The sequence below is a fragment of the Pseudophryne corroboree genome, chromosome 4, assembly GCF_028390025.1.
Source record: "Pseudophryne corroboree isolate aPseCor3 chromosome 4, aPseCor3.hap2, whole genome shotgun sequence".
NCBI lineage: Eukaryota > Metazoa > Chordata > Amphibia > Anura > Myobatrachidae > Pseudophryne > Pseudophryne corroboree.
Window position 1 is genome coordinate 54550298 of NC_086447.1, and position 12637 is coordinate 54562934.

General features: G+C 47.8%; 1 protein-coding gene across 1 annotated transcript in view; it reads left to right on the forward strand.

Moving 5' to 3' along the window:
- Positions 1 to 1194: 1194 nt before the first annotated feature.
- NCOA1 (nuclear receptor coactivator 1) overlaps positions 1195 to 12637 on the forward strand; it is a 492550-nt gene continuing 481107 nt past the window's right edge. The window contains exon 1 of the mRNA XM_063915049.1: positions 1195 to 1608. The gene's annotated coding sequence lies outside the window, so the exon portion shown is untranslated. The remainder of the gene's footprint in view (positions 1609 to 12637) is intronic.

Here is a 12637-nt window from a genome sequence, read left to right on the forward strand (position 1 = left end):
CCGTTAGTGATCACAGATAATATGTGAAAAGCTTTTTGGAGCTTGATAAAATTGCTGCAGGTCGGCCATTGAGAGCAAGAGGGCTGCGGTCTTCGGCGTTATTTTGCTGAATGCGTTCGACTGCTGCTAAATAGCCCTGAAATTGGCCCTCATTCTAAGTTGATCGCTCGCTAGCTACTTTTTGCAGCCGTGCAAACCCATAGTCGCTGCCCAAGGGGGAGTGTATTTTTGCTTTGCAAGTGTGCGATCGCATGTACAGCCGAGCGGTACAAAAACATTTTGTGCAAAACAAGACCAGCCCTGTAGTTACTTATCCTGTGCGATGATCCTAGCGACGGAGGTCCCGGAATTGGCGTCAGACACCCGCCCTGCAAACGCTTGGTCACGCCTGCGTTTTTCCTACCACTCCCAGAAAACGGTCAGTTGACACCCATAGACGCCCTCTTCATGTCAATCTCCTTGCGATCGGCTGTGCGAATGGATTCGTCGCTAGAAGCATTGCACAGCAACCATGCTGTTTGTACCTGTACGACGCACGTGTGCATTTAGGCGCATTCGCATGCGCAGTTTTGCCATTTTTTTACCTGATCGCCGCGCTGCGAAAATTGCCTCAGAAAGACCCCCATTGTGCGGGAACAGCAGTTTCCAGAGTCGATGAACAGGCACGAGAACCATTAAGAAGGAATCCTGCGTTTGCGACAAGGGCCTCGTTTATTTCTCCACATTCACAAACGAATGTGCAACCCACTGCACATGTGGATGGGCTCCACTGCCCTGACCAGTGCTCGCCCGCAGGGTACCCTGGCTTCTCAGGCAGGCCTCAGCTGACAGGCCTAGCCGCCAGGGCCCCCAACATACAGAGGCAGATTCCTGACCTGTGGCGGAGGGAAGGGCGCAAAGACAAACGCAGCACCCTCAGGGACAACGTGGGTCGGCCATAAAACAAATGAACAAGGGAAGCAGACTCTGTAAATAGATTCAAGAGGGTCTAGACACAATATCGCAGGCTCTGGGCATGGCCTATAGGGGGCGGTAGAGGATCAGAGACGCAGACAGACGTACAGAAACCCATGAGGATCACACAGACACAAACCTATAAGGGGAGACATAGGATTAAAGATAAACACAGACGGTGGGATACAGGGAGACGCGTGGGGTGCAGAAGCTGGGGGAAATTGCTGTGTAATAGGCAGAGATTGGAGTGCATGCTGATCCAAGGAGAGATTTGCAATATATATAACATCTATATATGTTCTAGGAATGGATGAAGTGCAGAGGGTCACAGAGTAAAGATTTCCTGGGTGTTGCAAACCCCCCCTCTCTGGCCAGCAGCATGCCAGGTTTGCAGACTCAGGATTTGCAGTGAGTGCTTGCTACTAAATGCATGGATCCTAAAGGCGACCAGTGTCGGGACTGAAGACAGCGGTGAGACTGAGACCGTCTGGGGAGGCGAAGCGCAGACAGATGCATATTGCAGCACCAGGGGCTCCCATCAGCCGCCAGGCTCTGTGCAAACGCTGCCACTGAGGACGACAATCAAAGGAACACTTGTCGTGCAGATCTGATCGCCTGGCACAACACCTGGCACCTGAGTGCCAGCATCTACAGGTGAGACACCACAAGGGGACGGATGCATGAGTGTGTGTGGGGTGGGCTTGGCTGTGGGGTGTGGAGGGGGGAGGTGAGGAACAATCAGGGTACAGCTACGTTCAAGGTTAACTTGCAAACTTGCATCCATCCAGCTTAACCCCTGCTGTGATGCCTCCCAAGATTGCAAGCTCCTATGGTCCAGCATCTATGCCTGCATGCCTCATTGTCCCATCCATGTGCAAGATCCTGTGTCGTAAAAGTTCCATTGGTCAGCAGAAAGATGTAATGGGGGGTGATGGTACTGCCCCCATGATGTACAGTAGAAGGAAGAATGCCCTGATTTCCCATGCAAACACGTGCGGGGCGACCTCCAAATGACACATTAGCCTACAGTAGGCGATCACTGTACTGTACTGTACTGTACTCTGTACTGTACTGTAATGGTGCTGTCACTTGTGCTGATCTGTATTGCATTCCTAATTCCTATTGTACTGCAAGCAGAAGTAACACCTCCAGATTGCCACAGCTGTGTTACAGTATGGTACAGTGAGATACTTGTGTGCATGTGCTGCATGCTGCTGCCTCCTGCATTGTGCAGTGTATATTATCCACCCCAGAGATTGCGTCCTATGTGCAGTGACCTTGGGGCTGTCTGCACTCAGGAGTTCTGAGATGTTTGCACAAAGCATCCCATGCACAGTACAGGAGCAGGTGATGCAGGAGGTTATAGCCTGAAGAGCTTGCAATCAGTATGGCACCGCAGAAGGTTTCTGTGTAACACAATGGGGATCCGGTCTGAAGATCGACAGTGTCTAGGTCGACAATGTTTAGGTCGACCACTATAGGTCGACAGTCACTAGGTCGACATGGATGGAAGGTCGACAGGGTTTCTAGGTCGACATGTGCTAGGTCGACAGGTCTAAAGGTCGACATGAGTTTTTCACAAATTTTTTTTTTTTTCATACTTAACGATCCACGTGGACTACGATTGGAACGGTAAAGTGTGCCGAGCGAAGCGGTAGCGGAGCGAAGGCACCATGCCCGAAGCATGGCGAGCGAAGCGAGCCATGCGAGGGGACGCGGTGCACTAATTTGGGATCCCGGTCACTTTACGAAGAAAACGACACACACACAAAAAAAAAAATCCTCATGTCGACCTTTAGACCTGTCGACCTAGCACATGTCGACCTAGAAACCCTGTCGACCTTCCATCCATGTCGACCTAGTGACTGTCGACCTATAGTGGTCGACCTAAACATTGTGGACCTAGATACTGTCGATAAAACAAACCACACCCGTTTGCCGGTGGAATGTTTTGGGTAAAGTGCAGCTAGGGAATAATGAAATCTGTAAGTGAGATCTATGAGGGCGCTGCAAATAGTATTCTGATAATCAGAGTCTGTTTATCAAACGCTTGCGGAACTAAAACTGGACGTTTTTGCCTACTTCTAAAAAGCCCCCACCTGGTGTAGATTATCACCCCCCCCCCCCCCCACCCCCCCCACCCCACCCACTGTAGCATTCATGGGGGCATATTCTGTGACGCTCCCACATGCAAAGCTTGAGGAAGCCAATTTATTCAGATAGCTGTCCTGAAATTGCTTAATCCATCTCAGGCTGGTGTACACAGGGAGAAATGCGTTAAAGCAATAGTGTATTTATTATTAATTTATTATTATTATTATTATTATTTACAAAGTTTTCAAAACCTTAGTCTTACATTTTTTCTGAATCCAAATTTTCATATCCACGCACGTTGAAGGCGATAATCCGTCCCATGCATGCGCGCCTTAGCACCTAACTGGCCTGGCAAATGGTAACACTACTTCTACCGCTGCTGGCCAGTATTGCAGGAGGGGGGTAGGGGAGGGGGTGAACTGAACAGTTCTTTTTTTTATATATAAAACTGCGATGAACAGCGGTGGATAATCTTTTTTTTTTTTCAGAGGGGTCTTAATAAATAGCTCTCATAGTGGGTATATCATAAAATATATTTTATCCAAACAGCAAATTAAAACCCATTGAGTGGCTGAAGCAAAGTTGTATGCGGGTGCATTTTGCGGACGGATCTTGCAATGTTGTTTGCACTGTGCCTGCTCCGTAACTGAGCAACGTTCAACTTTGATCTACTGCGTCCATGCGTCCATTGACCGCATCTCCACGTGCGAGCGAGCGAGCGGGTGTGACCGGGCGTTCACGCGTAGCTGTGTTGCGTAGGCTTGAAGATGGGATTGGGGGAAATTGAGAGGTGAGCGCACACAGATTTCAGACGGATCTCAAACTTATCTCCATCCGCTTTATTTCCATCCAAGGCTTAGTAAATAGACCCCTGAATCTGAATACAGAATATCCGCGTTTATTTGCAAGCGCGCAATGCGGCCGCGTCTGAATCAGCGTTTAGTCTTTACGTATCACCGTTTTAAAGACTGTGCTCTTTACCACTCAGCCAACTCCTTTGTACTGCACCCACTTCCCCTAATAGCTGTAAAGGAAAGGTATCCGGACTCCAGGTCGACAGCACAAAGGTCGACACACCTTAGGTCGACGCCAATTTGTCGACACACCTTAGGTCGACATGGACAAAAATGTCGACATGGACAAAAGGCCGACAGGAACAAGGTCGACATGGAAAAGGGTCGACATGAGTTTTTCACGTTTTTTTTCTTTTTTTGAACCTTTTCGTACTTAACGATCCACGTGGACTACGATTGGAACGGTAAAGTGTGCCGAGCGAAGCGAGCCATACGAGGGGACGCGGTGCACTAATTGGGGTTCCCGGTCACTCTACGAAGAAAACGACACCAAAAAAACATAAAAAACTCATGTCGACCCTTTTCCATGTCGACCTTGTTCCTGTCGACCTTTTGTCCATGTCGACCTAAGGTGTGTTGACCAATTGGCGTCGACCTAAGGTGTGTCGACCTTTGTGCTGTCGACCCTCAGTCCCAGACCCAAAGGAAAAACTGGGATTGCACCTGCGGAATACTCACTCACACGCAGGAACGGCCCCTTTGTCTCTGTGACTGTTGTCTGGGTTACCGTAATATCACTTTTCACCCTGTTGTGGATCCTGTCTGTCTCATATCTGCCAAGATCCATAACAGCTTCTGTCATTTCATAGACTGTGCAAGATAAAGGACAGACGCTGGTTGCTTGGGGCAACTGCTCCCCTTGATCTCTTTCCATCGTTTGACGCATCTCCCCCTATGTCTGTTGCTAGATTTTATCATACAAAGGAGAACTGATGTATTTACCGGTTTCCAGCGGTGACGGTGGCCATAGTAAATATGCTTTGCTTGTGCTAAAGAAACAAATACTTTGCGGCGTATGCTTAATGCTTTCCTCGTGGTAGAGGAACCGTGAACTTGTTATTGCAGAGGCGCTGTGGTGGTGTATTTAGAAGGCTGGCACGTGGGTCTGCATAGGATGCGCCACTCGCACTGTGCTGTGTGGCTGTGGATCAGAATCACTGTATACTGTACAGCAGTTTCTCCCTCTTTTCTCTGCCTCTGTAACGTGAATCATTCCATATATGACTGTGCACAAATAACACTGAAATCAGTGTCTAACAGGGCTGACGCTACCATCAGGTGACCCTACAGTAGGTGGTCACCTGGGGCCAGTGGCGTAAGTTCTTCCCAGTTGCCCGGAGGCAAGATAAATATTGGAGCCCCCTCATATATAGATAAATATATGTACTGTATAGTGATGAGCAGGTTCGGTTCCTCGGAATCCGAACCCCCCCGAACTTCACCCATTTTACACGGTTCCGAGGCAGACTCGGATCCTCCCGCCTTGCTCGGTTAACCCGAGTGCGCCCGAACGTCATCATCCCGCTGTCGGATTCTCGCGAGATTCGTATTCTATATAAGGAGCCGCGCGTCGCCGTCATTTTCACTCGTGCATTGGAGATGATAGGGAGAGGGCATGCAGCGTTCTCTCAGTTGTGTTCAGTGTGCTGCAAATATCTGTGCTCAGTGTGATGCAATTATCTGTGCTCAGTGTGCTGAAAATATCTACGTTCTCTGCCTGAAAAACGCTCCATATCTGTGCTGCATTGTAGCATATAGTAGGAGGACAGAGCAGAATTTTGCTGACCAGTGACCGCCAGTATTATATCAGTACGGTACAGTAGTCCACTGCTTTACCTACCTCTGTGTCGTCAAGTATACTATCCATCCATACCTGTGGTGCATTTCAGTTGTGCGCAGTATATATAGTAGGAGGACAGTGCAGAATTTTGCTGACCACCAGTATATAATATATAGCAGTACGGTACAGTAGTCCACTGCTCTACCTACCTCTGTGTCGTCAAGTATACTATCCATCCATACCTGTGGTGCATTTTAGTTGTGCGCAGTATATATAGTAGGAGGACAGTGCATAATTTTGCTGACCACCAGTATATAATATATAGCAGTACGGTACAGTAGTCCACTGCTCTACCTACCTCTGTGTCGTCAAGTATACTATCCATCCATACCTGTGGTGCATTTTAGTTGTGCGCAGTATATATAGTAGGAGGACAGTGCAGAATTTTGCTGACCACCAGTATATAATATATAGCAGTATGGTACAGTAGGCCACTGCTCTACCTACCTCTGTGTCGTCAAGTATACTATCCATCCATACCTGTGGTGCATTTTAGTTGTGTGCAGTATATATAGTAGGAGGACAGTGCAGAATTTTCTATAATATATAGCAGTACGGTACAGTAGGCCACTGCTCTACCTCTGTGTCGTCAAGTATAGAACAAAAGTTCAGTAAAATGACCCAAAAATCAAAATTAAAAGCGTCTGATGAGAAGCGTAAACTTGCCAATATGCCATTTACGACACGGAGTGGCAAGGAACGGCTGAGGCCCTGGCCTATGTTCATGGCTAGTGGTTCAGATTCACATGAGAATGGAAGCACTCATCCTCTTGCTAGAAAACTGCAGTGCCACTCCTAGATGGGCCAGGTGTTTGTGTCGGCCACTTGGGTCGCTTAGCTTAGCCATCCAGCGACCTTGGTGCACCTCTTTTTTTCTTTGCATCATGTGCTGTTTGGGGACTATTTTTTGAAGTGCCATCCTGTCTGACACTGCAGTGCCACTCCTAGATGGGCCAGGTGTTTGTGTCGGCCACTTGGGTCGCTTAGCTTAGCCATCCAGCGACCTCAGTGCAAATTTTAGGACTAAAAATAATATTGTGAGGTGATCAGAATAGACTGGAAATGAGTGGAAATTATGGTTATTGAGGTTAATAATACTATGGGATCAAAATGACCCCCAAATTCTATGATTTAAGCTGTTTTTGAAGGTTTTTGTGTAAAAAAACACCCGAATCCAAAACACACCCGAATCCGACAAAAAAAATTCAGGGAGGTTTTGCCAAAACACGTCCGAATCCAAAACACAGCTGCGGAACCGAATCCAAAACCAAAACACAAAACCCGAAAAATTTCCAGTGCACATCACTAGCTACTGTATATATATATATGAGGGAGGGTGGACATGGCACCGAGAATCACATCCTCACAGCCTAGACAATGGTATAATTCAACATTGTCCCACATACAGTGTTTAAGGTGTCCTCTAACCATTGATGCCCCAGGCAGAGTGTGGGAGGCAATGGAGTCAGCTGCCGCCGGGCTCCTGCTCTGTAGGGGGCACCTCTCCTCCCGCTCTGTGACAACATTCAATTAAGTTTATTGACAGCTGCCGCTATCTCTTCTGTGGCCAACTCCCCTCCCTCTTTTATATATATATATATATATATATATATATATATATATATATATATATATATATATATATATATATAATAAAAGAATTCTAACTATATGAAGTTACGTGTAATTGTCAGAGAAGTAACTTCATATAGTTAGAATTCTTCATGCTTCCTATGCAGGAGTAAATAGCTCCAGTAAGGTGTCTGCTTCCAGTGTAATAGGTCATGGGTTCTACTCCCGGGTATGACACTTTTAAAATGTTCACCTATAAAAAAAGGGGATGACTTGTAAGGTGCAGGGAGGGGAGTTGGCCACGGAAGAGATAGCGGCAGCTGTCAATAAACTTAATTGAATGTTGTCACAGAGCGGGAGGAGAGGTGCCCCCCTAAGGAGCAGGAGCCCCCCTAAGGAGCAGGAGCCCGGCGGCAGCTGACTCCATTGCCTCCCACACTCTGCCTGGGGCATCAATAGTTAGAGGACACCTTAAACACTGTATGTGGGACAATGTTGAATTATACCATTGTCTAGGCTGTGAGGATGTGATTCTCGGTGCCATGTCCACCCTCCCTCACCAGGCCCTTCTTCTTCCAGGGGTAGGGGGGGGGGACAAGGAAAACATTGGCAATAATGGCATCAATCTACAATCTGTAGGACTCAACCCAAAATTACACCCATTTCTTCTTGCATGTAATGGGTGCCTCCATCCTGTGATCGCTATAAGCTGTTGGCTTGTCCAAGTTCATTTATTTATCATTCTAGCTTACTTTTGGGGTGTTTCAGCAATGTATTTATATAATCAGGCTGAGCTGTTTGATTATGCTGTCCTGTGATCCGGCACATTTCCTTGGGCATAACTTTGCCCAGAGAGCAGTTTTAGGTTGTCTTTGAGGGCGGTGAAGAGAAAGAAGCCCACCCGATTATAGAAAAGCTTGGATGGAAAGCACAGAAGCCAGGGATACCATAAAAGCACTTTATTTAGTAAGCTTGGCATCAGAGCATGTGCAATGCAATGAATTACCATCGTCTGGAAGTGCAAATCTTCATTACTCACCTGCTTCAATAAATCTTACCTCAGACAGCGCGCTAAGGGTGATTTACGTCCGTGTCAAGTGAGATGACAACCTGATAGCTTTTATAATAATGGAAGCTGTGAGATTCACAGTCATGTTTATCAGGTAACAAGTTGTGAAAAGATCCAAAACCATTTACAAAATCACAGCGCAATCATGCAAACGAAGGACGATTAAACATGGGCGTTGAAATGGAAAGCACCTGAGTAGACGCGATATGTCACTGCATTTATTCCATATGACTTGAGGCGAAAAGTGTGGATTGAAGCGGAGCGCGTTATGTCTGAACTGTACATAGAGGGGAGAGGGGCGCTGTGCACACTAAGAACAGATATTGAGATTTGCAGCAAGCACCCAGAACAAAAGAAGTGGTACTGTGCTCTGTAGACTAAGAATAGATACTGAGATTTACACCAGAACAAGAGAAGTGCAGCCATGGTGCTACCACAAGCTAAGATAGGCAGATGCCTTCAACACCTGGATATAGGTGGTGACTAATTCAAATAAAGAGTAACATACTGTAATGTTACTCATTCATTATCTCGATTGTCACCACATTGAGCAATGGAAAGTGTGCCGGCTATTGCTCTTCCATATTTGTATTGGGCTGCAGGGGTGGTGCTGGTTTATGATGTCACAGCTCAGCCCTGTACTTCTAAGTATAGACCAAGGTAAGAAAGATGGGGTGCCACCATGGGGATCTGCCCGGGATGTCAGAACTCAAGCACCGTCCATGCGGAAGGGGTACTATGAAGTTGTCCATAAGCACAGACTATGAACCAATTATTACATCCAGCATGCAGAACAAGAATTGGGATTGGGCAGATCATTGGTGTTAGAAGTGGGATGCAGCAAGCTTAAGTGAAGGAAAACCGGTTCATTGAGTCTCAAGCCCTCCCGGACACACCAAGTTAGAGAGGAGAAAATTGTATATGTCGATTTTTGCCTCAAGACTGCTATCATCTCCTCTCTGTTGTCAGATCTACTGTACCTGCCATTCCTGTCACGACCTAACTGTGTGGAGTTTGTATATTCTCCACATGCCTGCGTGGGTTTCCTGGTATGTTGAATGCCTACTATATGAATTAAGCAGTCCTTGTGTGTCTGTGGGAGAGAAACTGCGGGGACCATGTCTGGGACTCTACTCTAGTGTGTCCCTGTAGAGCAGGCTTTTTCAACCAGTGTGCCGTGGCACACTAGTGTGCCGCGACCCGTTGCAAGGTGTGCCGCAGAGCCAGAGCAGCTTCCTGCACCTTTAGAGTGAACTGTTGGCCCAGGCTCTTCTTAGAGGATCAGTCGTGCTCTGGCCGTGACCTATGCCTTGAAGACATGGCGGTGTGATATCATAGGTCACGGCCGCCGCGTCTCACCACCCAGCCAGCCCACCCACCTGCATGCACATCTCCTAGTTCCTGCAACCACAGCTTTCCTTGCCACCCACATCCACACCTGCCTGACCGCCCCCTGCTCAGTATTTGCAGCACTCCACTATGAACAACCCCCGCCACTGAGGGACAGGGAGGAGGACAGCTGACCGGTAGGGGCTAATATTTGTTATTTTTTCTCTATCGTCCTAAGTGGATGCTGGGGTTCCTGAAAGGACCATGGGGAATAGCGGCTCCGCAGGAGACAGGGCACAAAAAAGTAAAGCTTTTACCAGATCAGGTGGTGTGCACTGGCTCCTCCCCCTATGACCCTCCTCCAGACTCCAGTTAGATTTTGTGCCCGAACGAGAAGGGTGCAATCTAGGTGGCTCTCCTAAAGAGCTGCTTAGAGAAAGTTTAGCTTAGGTTTTTTACTTTACAGTGAGTCCTGCTGGCAACAGGATCACTGCAACGAGGGACTTAGGGGAGAAGTAGTGAACTCACCTGCGTGCAGAGTGGATTTGCTGCTTGGCTACTGGACACTAGCTCCAGAGGGACGATCACAGGTACAGCCTGGATGGTCACCGGAGCCGCGCCGCCGGCCCCCTTGCAGACGCTGAAGAGAGAAGAGGTCCAAAATCGGCGGCTGAAGACTCCTGAGTCTTCATAAAGGTAGCGCACAGCACTGCAGCTGTGCGCCATTTTCCTCTCAGCACACTTCACACAACAGTCACTGAGGGTGCAGAGCGCTGGGGGGGGCGCTCTGAGAGGCAAATAAAAACCTTATTAGAGGCAAAAAATACCTCACATATAGCCCACAGAGGCTATATGGAGATATTTAACCCCTGCCTAACTTCAAAAATAGCGGGAGACGAGCCCGCCGAAAAAGGGGCGGGGCCTATCTCCTCAGCACACAGCGCCATTTTCTCTCACAGAAAAGCTGGAGAGAAGGCTCCCAGGCTCTCCCCTGCACTGCACTACAGAAACAGGGTTAAAACAGAGAGGGGGGGCACTGATTTTGGCGATATTGTATATATATAAAAGATGCTATAAGGGAGAAACACTTATATAAGGTTGTCCCTATATAATTATAGCGTTTTTGGTGTGTGCTGGCAGACTCTCCCTCTGTCTCCCCAAAGGGCTAGTGGGTCCTGTCCTCTGTCAGAGCATTCCCGGTGTGTGTGCTGTGTGTCGGTACGTGTGTGTCGACATGTATGAGGACGATGTTGGTGAGGAGGCGGAGAAATTGCCTGTAATGGTGATGTCACTCTCTAGGGAGTCGACACCGGAATGGATGGCTTATTTAGAGAATTACGTGAGAATGTCAACACGCTGCAAGGTCGGTTGACGACATGAGACGGCCGACAATCTATTAGGACCGGTCCAGGCGTCTCAGAAACACCGTCATGGGTTTTAAAAACGCCCATTTACCTCAGTCGGTCGACACAGACACAGACACGGACACTGAATACAGTGTCGACGGTGAATAAACAAACGTATTTCTCATTAGGGCCACACGTTAAGGGCAATGAAGGAGGTGTTACGTGTTTCTGATACTACAAGTACCACAAGAAAGGGTATTATGTGGGAGTGAAAAAACTACCTGTAGTTTTTCCTGAATCAGATAAAATAAAATGAAGTGTGTGATGATGCGTAGGGTTACCCCGATAGCAAATATTGGCGTTATACCCTTTCCCGCCAGAAATTAGGGTACGTTGGGAAACACCCCTTAGGGTGATAAGGCGCTCACACGCTTATCAAGTGGCGTTACCGTCTCCAGATACGGCCGCCCTCAAGGAGCCAGCTGATAGGAAGCTGGAAAAATATCCTAAAAAGTATATACACACATACGGTGGTTATACTGCGACCAGCGATCGCCATCAGCCTGGAGATGCAGTGCTGGGTTGGCTTGGTCGGATTCCCTGACTGAAAATATTTTATTCATGTAGAGCATTTAATAGGATGCATTCTATATATATGTATGTGAGATGCACAGAGGGATATTTGCTCTCTGGCATCAAGATAAGTGCGTTGTCCATATCTCCCAGAAGATGTCAGGGACACGACAGTGGTCAGGTGATACAGATCCCATACGGCAGATGGAAGTATTGCTGTATAAAGGGAAGGAGTTATTTGGGGGTCGGTCCATCGGACCTGGGGACCACAGCAACAGCTGGGAAATCCAACCTTTTTTACCCCAAGTTACATCTCAGCTAAAAAAGACACCGTCTTTTCAGCCTCAATCTTTCCTTTCCCATGAGGGCATGCAGGCAAAAGGCCAGTCATATCTGCCCAGACATAGAGGTAAGGGAAGTAGACTGCAGCAGGCAGCCCTTTCCCAGGAAAAGAAGCCCTCCACCGCGTCTGCCAAGTCCTCAGCATGACGCTGGGGCCGTGCAAGCGGACTCAAGGTGGGGGGGTAGTCTCAAGAGTCTCAGGGCGCAGTGGGATCACTCGCAAGTTGACCCCTAGATCGTACGAGTATTATCCCAGGGGTAAAGATTGGAGAGTCGAGACATCTTCTCCTCGCAGGTTCCTGAAGTCTGCTTTACCAACGGCTCCCTCCGACAGGGAGGCAGCATTGGAAACAATTCACAAGCTGTATATCCAGCAGGTGATAATCAAAGTACCCCTCCTACGACAAGGAAAAGGGTATTATTTTTCCACACTATATTGTGGTACTGAAGCCAGACGGCTTGGTGACACATAGTCTAAATCTAAAATGTTTTGAACACTTACATAAAAGGTTCAAATCGAGATAAAGTCACTCAGAGCAGTGATAGCGAACCGGAAAAAAGGGGACTATATGGTGTCCCTGGACATCAAGGATTACCTCCATGTCCAAATTTTGTCCTTCTCATCAAGGGTACCTCTGGTTCGTGGTACAGAACTGTCAATATC